Below are 12,500 nucleotides of genomic sequence, written 5' to 3' on the forward strand. Positions count from 1 at the left end.
GACATCCACCATTGCGCAGATAAGGCACCAATACCCACACATGTCCTATACAACGGTGCACCCAACATCACAATAGTACCTCCTGTCACAGCCCACAAACAATGACCTGAGTCAAAGACACAGGTCTGACACAAGCATAGAATTGGAGCGCCGCCTCTAATAAGCCAAAGGTGCATCCTGACGTGACAAATCTCATCATGTCACAAGCATTCACTTACTATAATCACTATCAACGAACGTGCCGCCCCCGCCCCCCCCCTACACCTTTCCTTACAACAACGTGTAACCTAACCTAACCTATGTTGTACCTTAACCTAACCTATGTTGTGCCTTAACCTAACCCATGTTGTGCCTTAACCTAACCCATGTTGTGCCTTAACCTAACCCATGTTGTGCCTTAACCTAACCCATGTTGTGCCTTAACCTAACCCATGTTGTGCCTTAACCTAACCCATGTTGTGCCTTAACCTAACCCATGTTGTGCCTTAACCTAACCCATGTTGTGCCTTAACCTAACCCATGTTGTGCCTTAACCTAACCCATGTTGTGCTTTAACCTAACCCATGTTGTGCCTTAACCTAACCCATGTTGTGCCTTAACCTAACCCATGTTGTGCCTTAACCTAACCCATGTTGTGCCTTAACCTAACCCATGTTGTGCCTTAACCTAACCCATGTTGTACCTTAACCTAACCCATGTTGTACCTTAACCTAACCCATGTTGTCCCCTAACCTAACCCATGTTGTCCCCTAACCTAACCCATGTTGTCCCCTAACCTAACCCATGTTGTCCCCTAACCTAACCCATGTTGTCCCCTAACCTAACCCATGTTGTCCCCTAACCTAACCCATGTTGTCCCCTAACCTAACCCATGTTGTCCCCTAACCTAACCCATGTTGTCCCCTAACCTAACCCATGTTGTGCCTTAACCTAACCCATGTTGTGCCTTAACCTAACCCATGTTGTCCCCTAACCTAACCCATGTTGTCCCCTAACCTAACCCACGTTGTCCGCTAACGTAACCCACGTTGTCGCCTAAACCTGCTCTGTAATTGTTATACGACTCGTTCAATTAGTGTAGTGTTGCCCACCCGCAACCCTCGCAATATAGTTCGCTACTCGCACTGCCCGCTCCCCTGTGTATCGCTTCATGTTAAACACCTTGCAAGTCTTGCTGACTTTCCACATGCTCCTGCTGTACACTGTAATGTGGATGGCAGCAGGACGTACATGCCGCCCCCCCCCCCACCCCTCCCCACGTCCCCACGTCCCCACCTTGCCCCCTGCCTTCGCAAGCTGGTTGGTGACAAGTTTGCATGTTCAATGCCCTTCGCATGCGACGTACGCAGGCTACGTTGTGGTGCGGCCTGTGTCAACTGTCCGCTGATGTCGTACGCGTGAACCACAATCTGTACTGCACATTCGTCCTTATGTACTGAATGATACATCGTGGCACATGTGTGACCGTACAACGACTGCGCCCAAAAACGGCGGACCATACAGTGCAAATATTGTGCACGCAGCTACGTGTCGTCTCCCTATGAGAGCTGGATTGCAGTGTGGTACGCCATAGAGACGTGTGGGAGGAACGGACGCCGTGGATGGCGATCAGCATGAGCTGTCTGTTGATGTATTCGGACCTAGTCGTCTCTCCTCACACACCGTGATGGCATGGTGCACCGCGTTCCATATCTGCGACATGCTACAGAGGCCGGTTGACAGTCGTTCGAGCAATGGACATCGCATACGTACGGGGGCCACCTTCCACGTATTGTCTAGGCGTGCACATTTTGTTGCGTGTATGTGGGCAGACGTAGTGTGGCGTGACACCTGACACAGGCATGCAATAATCGTTGAAGTTGCAAATGGCGATGGACGCCTGCGTTTTCTGGTGAAGTTACGCAAATGAAGAAATGGTAACCTGTTGTGGTGCGGTTGTTCTTGCTAGGGGTGAATCGGTGATGGCGACGATAGGTTGAGGTACTAACCGGTTGTTCCAGCGATACCCACCATGCCGACGAAACTGAACGGCATCTGGGTGTGAAGCGATACGCGGCGGTGGCTGGGTGGGACCGTCCCCGGCCGGTGAGGGGGCGCCTCCCGGCGTGCTGGCCGCGCGGTGCGTGGGCGCACGCGCTACAGCCGGCTGGTGGGGGCGGCCAGTGGCAGGCGCGCCGGCCGACGGACGCATCAGGCGTCGCAGCTGCGCGCCGGCGCACCCTGCGCGCGGCGCCGTGCGGCCAAAGTAGGTCCTCGCGGGCCCGGTGCGAAGCGCGGTGGACATCTTCAGTGTGCTGGTCCGATTGAGGACTGTGTGCGTTGAGGATGCGCCGCCGCCCGGCGCTCGGCGCCGCGACGCCGTCTGCTGCTCGGTCGCCCCAGCGGTTCTCGCTGGTGGTTTGTATCGCAGCTGTGCGGATGTGTTGGCGCGTGCGCTGTGCTGGGAGAGTTCGCTTCGGCACCCAAGTGGGGCTTTTGTCCTTCTGTGGCGCTGGCGTTGGAGCTGCCGGTCACCGTAGGTGGCGCGTGTTGTCTCCCGCCGGCAATGCCACGACAGCACGCTCCCGGGCCTCTGTCGGCAGCGGCAAGCTCAGTTGGGAGCACGGGTGGTCGCACCGAAAGCGTCTACTCGCCTAACTCCGGGCGATTGCGCCTCTCTCGAACCCGACCAAGTACTTGGGACGGCGCTGCGCGCCGCCGGGACCTGAGAGGGTTTCGAGGTGTATTGTGCAGGGGAGCTCAGCCTCCTCCTGTTTGCAGAATGATTGAGCGGACGCTTGCGTGTTCGCGCGGGCCCCCGTGACACACTCCCGGGCGGCCGGCTGCTCAGCTCTAGTTGACGCAGCTCCCTGGTTGATCCTGCCAGTAGTCATATGCTTGTCTCAAAGATTAAGCCATGCATGTCTCAGTACAAGCCGCATTAAGGTGAAACCGCGAATGGCTCATTAAATCAGTTATGGTTCCTTAGATCGTACCCACGTTACTTGGATAACTGTGGTAATTCTAGAGCTAATACATGCAAACAGAGTCCCGACGCACGGGAAAGCGGTCTGCGTGGCGCCACCTGGGGAAGGTGTGTTGCCTTCCGAAACTGGGTTAAAACCGCCAGGAGACCCTCTGATTCCCGGAAATCTTCAGACTGTCTGAAGTGCTCTGTGGCTCAGAGGAACCTGAGTGGGGCGGGGACCGTAATGTCCTATCCCGTGGCCTTGACGTGGCCCCGGCGCTCAGTAACCCCCTTAGATGGGGTGAAGCTAACACGGGAAGGGCCGTCCATGCATGACGTTAAACGGCTAGCCCTTAACTGGGTGCAATCCTCACTGAACCGCACTGGCCCACCGTGAATTATCAAAAGCGGTGGGTGAGACATGGTCGGCCATGATCCCCCAGTACGTGTGGAGGCCCTCCGGGGAACGTAACTCGGGTTTGAGTGCCGCACCGTCTCGATGATGTCAAACTCCACAACATAAGACCCGGGCCATACCATCATTTTATCACATCATCACTCTCATAACACCTCCGGGCTGTGGAACGGTGAGGGTTGTCGTTGTGTCAAGGAAGGACGTTAAACTCCCGTCACGGTAGGACGTTAAACGCCCCCAACCCAAGGCGAAAGCGAAGGGTGCGTGGCACAGGGGGAGCTGTGTCTGAGGGACTAACCATCTGTCCCTCAACTCGCAGAGCACAAGACCAGCTGGTGCTCTGTATGCCAGCGACGTCGTTTGTCGGCGTGGGACCTCGGCGCGAGTCGGCAAGTGCACTTCGTCGCGCCTGTGGTAAACCGGGGCGTGTTCTGCCAAACCCAGGGGGTGGTGACATCGCCTGGGCCAGGTTAGCTGGGTCCAGACCGTCGAACGACTGGGTGACCGGCCCGCCACCTGAGTAGGAGCGGGTCCTTGGCCTGTAGGTGGGAGCTCGGGCTAGTAGGCGGCGAAGGGCGAGAAGTGCATCCGCTTCTCCGGAGTGCGGGGTGCACTTGCCGAGGAACACTGGGAGAAATCGTCGGTGACGGGGCCACTGAAGGGGACCAGGACACTGGCAACGGTGTGCTGAACTCGGCGGCTCAGAGGTGCCCTTGGCCTAGGGACAAGGTTGGTGGGCGAGCTGCATCTTAGTCCCCCCCCATGCCAGAGGAGCCGGTCCGGGGTTAGAGACGGGCTCCCAACCCCTTTTTCTTCACTTGTCAATCATGGCCGAACCTGAGACAAGTGAATCGTGTGCTTCCGCGAGAGCTTCGATGCTTTCTGTTCCCGACCCATCGGGGCAAATGCAGGATATCGATGAAAGTGTTACGGAGAGACACAACAGAATTACACAGCTGTTGGAGTCCAACGTTAAGAATGGTAAGATCAGTCAAACCGCGATCTTGGCCATAAAAAATGAACTTGCCTCCTGGGCGATTGCTCATGCAAGGCTTGAGGGGCGAGTGGTGGAGCTGCAACGGGAAAACTTTACCCTTAGGAGACAACCGGCTAGGACATGGGCTGGTGTAGTAGCTCAGGCTGCACCCAAGTCCCAGACAACGAGAGAGACAATAGCGAAAGTGGCACAAAAGCCAGACACGGCGGTCTTTTTAAGACCCCTGCCTGGCCAAGACACAAAGAAGGTTCAGGAGATTTTCACGACTGTTATTAACCCAGTAAAGGATAAGATAAAAGTTAATAAAGTAAGGGCAACTAAAAATGTAGTGATTGTGGACGTGGCGACTGAAGAAGATAAAAATAAAATTCTTAATAATCAAAATTTGTGCAAGGCAGTCAAGTGCGAACCCCCAAAGAAGAGGAATCCACTCGTAATAATGTATGATGTACCGGTTACGATGGATAACAATGAACTGTGTAACACGATAAAGAATCAGAATTTCGATGACATGACTAATGAACAATTTACAAATGAATTCAAACTAAAATTTAAGACAGGACCACGAGACAGGCAGACAGTGCATCACGTAGCAGAAGTTACAGGATCTATGTGGAAAAAGCTCACATCTATGGGAAGGATATATGTTGGGTTTCATGCTATTAACGTTAGGGACTACTTGGTGGTGCCTCGCTGCCACAATTGTGGAGATTTAGATCATATCCACAAGTACTGTGACAGGAAGCCGGCTTGCTCCAGATGTGGAGCGGAAGATCACATTAGAAAAAATTGTACAAAATCCGGAATCTGTATCCCATGTACAAAGAGAGGCAAGAAGACCTGCAATGCCTCAGGTAGGAACTGCCCAACTTACAGGATGCTGGAGCAAAGGTTAATTTCAAGGATTGACTATGGCTGAAACCGCAGTTGTGCGCAGGATGCCAAAAAGGAAGTCTCCGGGGAAGAGGCGTAGGGACGCGGCCAGGGCTGTCAAATTTAGGCAATTTTTAACCTTCATTAAAGAAAGAAAAGCAGAAAAAATGGTAGATGTATCCATCCAGACAGATCCGTGTGAAAGGGAAGCAATCGCTCTCCCCTCCCCCCGGAACTCGAGACCGCCAGAAGATCGGGCACCCACAGTCAGGCGTCCTGCAATAGCGGGCCAAACTAAAAGTAACCTCACATCTGTAGGACCAGTCCAAGTCAATGCAATTAGTAGTACAGTAGTTACCCATACCTGTGATCAACCGTTAGTTAAACGTTTAGAGGTGGACCCCATCAGGATCTACCCAAATTTAGAACACGCTTTGCAACTTTCGCGTCTGGAGGAGCCGGCTGTCCTGACCACAGCATTAAGGCATATAGTGAGGGTGGGACACCTGTATGGACGTAAAGTCACCTTCTCGGCCATGGAGGCTGTTGATAGGATACAGTTAAAGACCATGAATCTCCCCACTGACTTCGGCGCCCTGCGTGACCTTGTTCAGAAGGTTTTCCAAAGGAGGAACGAAAAATTCGATTTAGATGAAATTTATAAGCAGGCTGTTCTAGCCAATGGAAGGATAGCTTTTGACTGGAGAAAGACCTTTCCAGAACAATACGTACACACGTACTTCCCATGATGATTAAATTACAAATAGGACAACTTAATGCACATAACAGCCGATTGGTCATGCAGGAGCTACGGAGGGTGGTGGAGGAGATGAGTCTTGACGTACTCTGTCTGCAGGAGCCATACTCTCTTGCGGGGAACATAGCTTTCGCCAGTGTCAGCTGGCAAATAGTATCTTTTGGAGATGATCCTAAAGCCACCACTATAGTTTTAAATAAAGCCATACGAGTCACAGTTTTGGCTCATTTCTCAAACGAACACTGTATTGTGACTGAACTCCAGACTCCAGTCGGGGTCATTCACTTAGTCAATATGTACTTCCAATATGGCGAGGACATCGAGGCCTATTTAGACCATCTATCAAGAGTAACAGCAGCGTTAAGAGGTAGAAAGATAGTGGTGGTGGCAGATGTCAATGCGAAATCCCCCCTGTGGTACAGTGGCACCCGGGACGGCAGAGGGGAGAAGATGGAGGAGACAATAATGTCACTACAATACTTGGTCGCTAATAGAGCCGGGAATCCCCCCACCTACACAGGCGGTGGAGGAGGAGGAACCAACATAGACATAACATTAGTATCACCTAACTTTGCTGGGCATTTGAATAATTGGAAAGTAAGAGACCAAATAACAACGAGTGACCATAATTTAATAACGTTTGAGCTTACAGATAGGGAATGCCACTGGGACATAGGGTGGGAGTTTCAGCTAAACTATAATAAAACTGATTGGGAGCGCCTTGCAAGAGAGTTTGTTCTACCGATATGGCCGGAGGGTGATGAAGACGTCGACAGGCATGCTGTGGAGCTGGTTAGTGCCATCACAAGAGCGGTAAAGGCTGCAGTACCAACTAGGAGGAGGGCTGTCGCGGCCTCCCCGGCACCATGGTCAGCTGAACTAGGGCAGTTGCGTCAGTCGGTTAGGAGGGCGAGGAGGTACTATCAGCGAAGTGTCGTCTGGGAAGAAAAACAGAGATGGCTGGGAGTCTATAGGAATGCCAAGGAGGAGTTCCAGAGGGAGCTCAAAAGGGTAAGGCTGGTAAGTTGGGAGAAGTACGTCCAAAGCCAATTGGCTATAGATCCCTGGGGTATTCCATATAAAATAGTCAGGGAAAAAATTAGGTCACCTATGGTACTATCTACCGTCCGGGATGGGAATCGGATGACTGGGACATGGCAGGAAACTGCTGAAGTCCTTCTCCGGTCCCTACTTCCGGATGACGTGGAAAATGAGGACACAGAAGAACAAGGCCTAATTAGGCAAGCCCAGGTAGAAGAGTACCAAAACAACACCTTGGTGTACCCTTTTTCGGAGAACGAGGTGGCGGAGCACATTAAAGCACTTAAGAGAGGAAAGGCCCCAGGACCAGACGGCATTATAGCGGAGGTGGTACAATACCTCGCTCCTCAACTGGTAGCACCTCTGGCAAGAATCTACAATGAGGCCCTAAGCCTCAAAAGGTTTCCTACCATCTGGAAACAAGCAAATGTAGTAATTATAAAAAAGGGACTGGATAAGGACCCAAAGGAGGTCAAGTCCTACAGACCCATTTGTCTGTTGGATCTGTTGGGAAAATTGCTAGAGAGGCTACTGGCTGACAGGCTGATGGCACACCGAGTGCTTTGTGGAATGAGCAGCAGGCAGTTCGGCTTTAGGCCGGGGCGTTCTGCGTCTGACGCAATCGCCATGGCGGCTGAGGTCTGCGGGTCATCTACACATAAGTATATAGTTGGCATCATGGTGGACATCAGTGGCGCCTTTGACAACCTGTGGTGGCCTTCGCTTTTCTCCCGCTTGCGAGAGAAGGAGTGCCCAGGGCCGCTATATGGCTGTCTTAGGAGCTATTGTGAGGATAGGGAGGTCTGGCTATCATCCCCTAGCGGCAGAGTGGGCAAAAAGATAACAAAGGGGTGTCCACAGGGCTCTGTCCTGGGGCCACTCTTTTGGGATGTCAATATGGAGCCTCTTCTTGAGACCCTGGAGAGCTGTGCAGATGTGCTAGAGGTGATAGCTTACGCGGATGACCTCCTCCTGTTGGTTGGCGGCCGGAGCCGAGAGGAACTAGAACCAAAGATAGAGAGAACCATGACACAACTCTCACAATGGTGCCACAAAACGAAGCAAAAAATAGCACCAAACAAATCGACTTATCTACTCTTAAAGGGCCAATTGGTCAGAAACCCTACAGTTAGGATGGATGGCACGCCAGTTATACGTCGTCGAGAAGCTAGATACTTAGGGCTAATATTAGATGAAAAATGGAGTTTCGGCAGGCATATCGAGGCAACTACACACAGGGCTTTAGAGGTGCTAAATAATCTCATCAACATTGGCCATAGACGTTTTCATCTTCCACCAAGTCTCATCAAATTGTATCATAACACCATCCTGGTTTCCATCGTGGGCTACGGGTCCGGGGTCTGGGCCCACAGGCTCACGAGGGTCGTTCCTGCCATGGCCGTGCGGAGGGTGCAGCGAAACATGATACTTCGTTCAGTGGGGGCATATAGAACATCTCCAGGGGGAGCATTACTAGTACTCATGGGCCTATGCCCCCTTGATGTAAAAATCAGGGAGCAGGCTGCATGGTATTGGGTAAAAAAGGGGAGAATAGAAAAAACAATGGATATAATGGGAGTCAGAGTGGGGGACAAAATTACAATTAGAAGAAGGGGAATGGAACTTTGGCAGGAAATTTGGGATGGGGAAGAGACCGGAAGAAGAACATACCAACTATTACCAAATGTACAGGAAAGACTACAGATGAAACACTTCCAGCCAAGTAAGGGACTGCTGCACTTCCTCACTGGGCATGGCCCGTACCCGGCATATCTTTGCCGGTTCGGGAAAAGAGCGACACCATCGTGTGACTGTGGTGCTGAACTGGGCACACCGGACCATGTGGTCTATGAGTGTCCGCTTTTCGACGACGTAGCACGGGATTTACGAAATTCACTACCTAATACAGACACCTTCCATCTCATTAGGGACGCTACCACCTTCACTATAATTGATAAACTGGCTAGCGAGGTTTCCGCCAAGGTCCTAAGGGAATACAGAAGGGAAATTGAGTAGGTAGGATCACAAATTCTCTAGACACAACGCATCATCCCATTCCGCCGGGGTGCGTACTGGCCGATCGTTAACAACGATCGGGATCCGACGCATCCAGGATTAGGGGGAGGGTGTGACCATACCGACTAGACTATAGCACACTAACTACGACAAATAATAACAATATATACTATGGTTGTAGGAGTAGAGTGTAGGAAATTTTTGTTTCTGTTTTTGACCTGCAGCGATTGTCGGAAGGCCAGCCCGGTGCCAGGGGCACGCCCACTGGGGTTAGCTCGGTGGGCACGGCCATAAAATAGTAGGTTTATATTATATACTGGCACACCTGTAACGCTGCAGGATGTAGATACCAGTAGCAAAGTAGCTTAGAGTTGATAGCCTAACAGTAATCCACATAGATACCTGTAGATAATGTAGTTACCTGTAGATTGAACTAACTTCCTGTAGCTAATAATAGTAATAGAATATAATAGATAAAGGTATATGCTGCTGAAATGTAATTCATAGCAAAATTCGACCCACTAATGTTTTTTAGGTGGTGGGTTAATTATGTATGATATTGGGATTTTAAATAAAGAATTATTTTTTTTTTTTTTAAAAAAAAAAAAAAAAAAAAAAAAAAAAAAAAAAAAAAAAAAAAAAACAGAGTCCCGACCAGAGATGGAAGGGACGCTTTTATTAGATCAAAACCAATCGGTCGGCTCGTCCGGTCCGTTTGCCTTGGTGACTCTGAATAACTTTGGGCTGATCGCACGGTCCTCGTACCGGCGACGCATCTTTCAAATGTCTGCCTTATCAACTGTCGATGGTAGGTTCTGCGCCTACCATGGTTGTAACGGGTAACGGGGAATCAGGGTTCGATTCCGGAGAGGGAGCCTGAGAAACGGCTACCACATCCAAGGAAGGCAGCAGGCGCGCAAATTACCCACTCCCGGCACGGGGAGGTAGTGACGAAAAATAACGATACGGGACTCATCCGAGGCCCCGTAATCGGAATGAGTACACTTTAAATCCTTTAACGAGTATCTATTGGAGGGCAAGTCTGGTGCCAGCAGCCGCGGTAATTCCAGCTCCAATAGCGTATATTAAAGTTGTTGCGGTTAAAAAGCTCGTAGTTGGATTTGTGTCCCACGCTGTTGGTTCACCGCCCGTCGGTGTTTAACTGGCATGTATCGTGGGACGTCCTGCCGGTGGGGCGAGCTGAAGGCGTGCGACCGCCCCGTGCGTGCTCGTGCGTCCCGAGGCGGACCCCGTTGAAATCCTACCAGGGTGCTCTTTATTGAGTGTCTCGGTGGGCCGGCACGTTTACTTTGAACAAATTAGAGTGCTTAAAGCAGGCAAGCCCGCCTGAATACTGTGTGCATGGAATAATGGAATAGGACCTCGGTTCTATTTTGTTGGTTTTCGGAACCCGAGGTAATGATTAATAGGGACAGGCGGGGGCATTCGTATTGCGACGTTAGAGGTGAAATTCTTGGATCGTCGCAAGACGAACAGAAGCGAAAGCATTTGCCAAGTATGTTTTCATTAATCAAGAACGAAAGTTAGAGGTTCGAAGGCGATCAGATACCGCCCTAGTTCTAACCATAAACGATGCCAGCCAGCGATCCGCCGCAGTTCCTCCGATGACTCGGCGGGCAGCCTCCGGGAAACCAAAGCTTTTGGGTTCCGGGGGAAGTATGGTTGCAAAGCTGAAACTTAAAGGAATTGACGGAAGGGCACCACCAGGAGTGGAGCCTGCGGCTTAATTTGACTCAACACGGGAAACCTCACCAGGCCCGGACACCGGAAGGATTGACAGATTGATAGCTCTTTCTTGATTCGGTGGGTGGTGGTGCATGGCCGTTCTTAGTTGGTGGAGCGATTTGTCTGGTTAATTCCGATAACGAACGAGACTCTAGCCTGCTAACTAGTCGCGTGACATCCTTCGTGCTGTCAGCGATTACTTTTCTTCTTAGAGGGACAGGCGGCTTCTAGCCGCACGAGATTGAGCAATAACAGGTCTGTGATGCCCTTAGATGTTCTGGGCCGCACGCGCGCTACACTGAAGGAATCAGCGTGTCTTCCTAGGCCGAAAGGTCGGGGTAACCCGCTGAACCTCCTTCGTGCTAGGGATTGGGGCTTGCAATTGTTCCCCATGAACGAGGAATTCCCAGTAAGCGCGAGTCATAAGCTCGCGTTGATTACGTCCCTGCCCTTTGTACACACCGCCCGTCGCTACTACCGATTGAATGATTTAGTGAGGTCTTCGGACTGGTACGCGGCATTGACTCTGTCGTTGCCGATGCTACCGGAAAGATGACCAAACTTGATCATTTAGAGGAAGTAAAAGTCGTAACAAGGTTTCCGTAGGTGAACCTGCGGAAGGATCATTACCGACTAGACTGCATGTCTTTCGATGTGCGTGTCGTGTCGCGCAACACGCTACCTGTACGGCTCGCAGTAGCCGTGCGCCGCGTGCGGAACCACGCGTGCCTCTCAAAACTAGCGGCAATGTTGTGTGGTACGAGCGCTGAAGCGCTGGAGCGGCTGGCGTGCGGCACCTGGCGCCTGGCGCCGGTTTTGAATGACTTTCGCCCGAGTGCCTGTCCGCTCCGGTGTGGAGCCGTACGACGCCCGTCGGCCGTGAGGCCGTTGGACACAGAACGCTGGAACAGGGGCCGCCACACGCCTCACTCCCGCCTATGCGACCGTCTCGAAAGAGGCGGCGGAAACTGAGAAAAGATCACCCAGGACGGTGGATCACTCGGCTCGTGGGTCGATGAAGAACGCAGCAAATTGCGCGTCGACATGTGAACTGCAGGACACATGAACATCGACGTTTCGAACGCACATTGCGGTCCATGGATTCCGTTCCCGGGCCACGTCTGGCTGAGGGTCGGCTACGTATACTGAAGCGCGCGGCGTTTGCCCCGCTTCGCAGACCTGGGAGTGTCGCGGCCGCCTGTGGGGCCGGCCGCGTCTCCTCAAACGTGCGATGCGCGCCCGTCGCCTGGCGGTTCGCATACCGGTACTTTCTCGGTAGCGTTCACAGCCGGCTGGCGGTGTGGCGTGCGACACCTCGTACAACGACCTCAGAGCAGGCGAGACTACCCGCTGAATTTAAGCATATTACTAAGCGGAGGAAAAGAAACTAACAAGGATTCCCCCAGTAGCGGCGAGCGAACAGGGAAGAGTCCAGCACCGAACCCCGCAGGCTGCCGCCTGTCGTGGCATGTGGTGTTTGGGAGGGTCCACTACCCCGACGCCTCGCGCCGAGCCCAAGTCCAACTTGAATGAGGCCACGGCCCGTAGAGGGTGCCAGGCCCGTAGCGGCCGGTGCGAGCGTCGGCGGGACCTCTCCTTCGAGTCGGGTTGCTTGAGAGTGCAGCTCCAAGTGGGTGGTAAACTCCATCTGAGACTAAATATGACCACGAGACCGATAGCGAACAAGTACCGTGAGGGAAAGTTGAAA

General features: G+C 52.1%; 1 non-coding gene and 1 pseudogene across 1 annotated transcript; both read left to right on the forward strand.

Moving 5' to 3' along the window:
• The first annotated feature begins 11,772 nt into the window (after window positions 1–11,772).
• On the forward strand, window positions 11,773–11,927 carry LOC124772817. Its single transcript, XR_007014277.1, has one exon. It is a non-coding gene; the product is annotated as a 5.8S ribosomal RNA (ribosomal RNA).
• A 188-nt stretch (window positions 11,928–12,115) lies between these two features.
• Window positions 12,116–12,500, forward strand: part of LOC124773059 — a 4,222-nt pseudogene continuing 3,837 nt past the window's right edge.

Source organism: Schistocerca piceifrons, unplaced genomic scaffold (assembly GCF_021461385.2).
Source record: "Schistocerca piceifrons isolate TAMUIC-IGC-003096 unplaced genomic scaffold, iqSchPice1.1 HiC_scaffold_943, whole genome shotgun sequence".
Classification (NCBI taxonomy): domain Eukaryota; kingdom Metazoa; phylum Arthropoda; class Insecta; order Orthoptera; family Acrididae; genus Schistocerca; species Schistocerca piceifrons.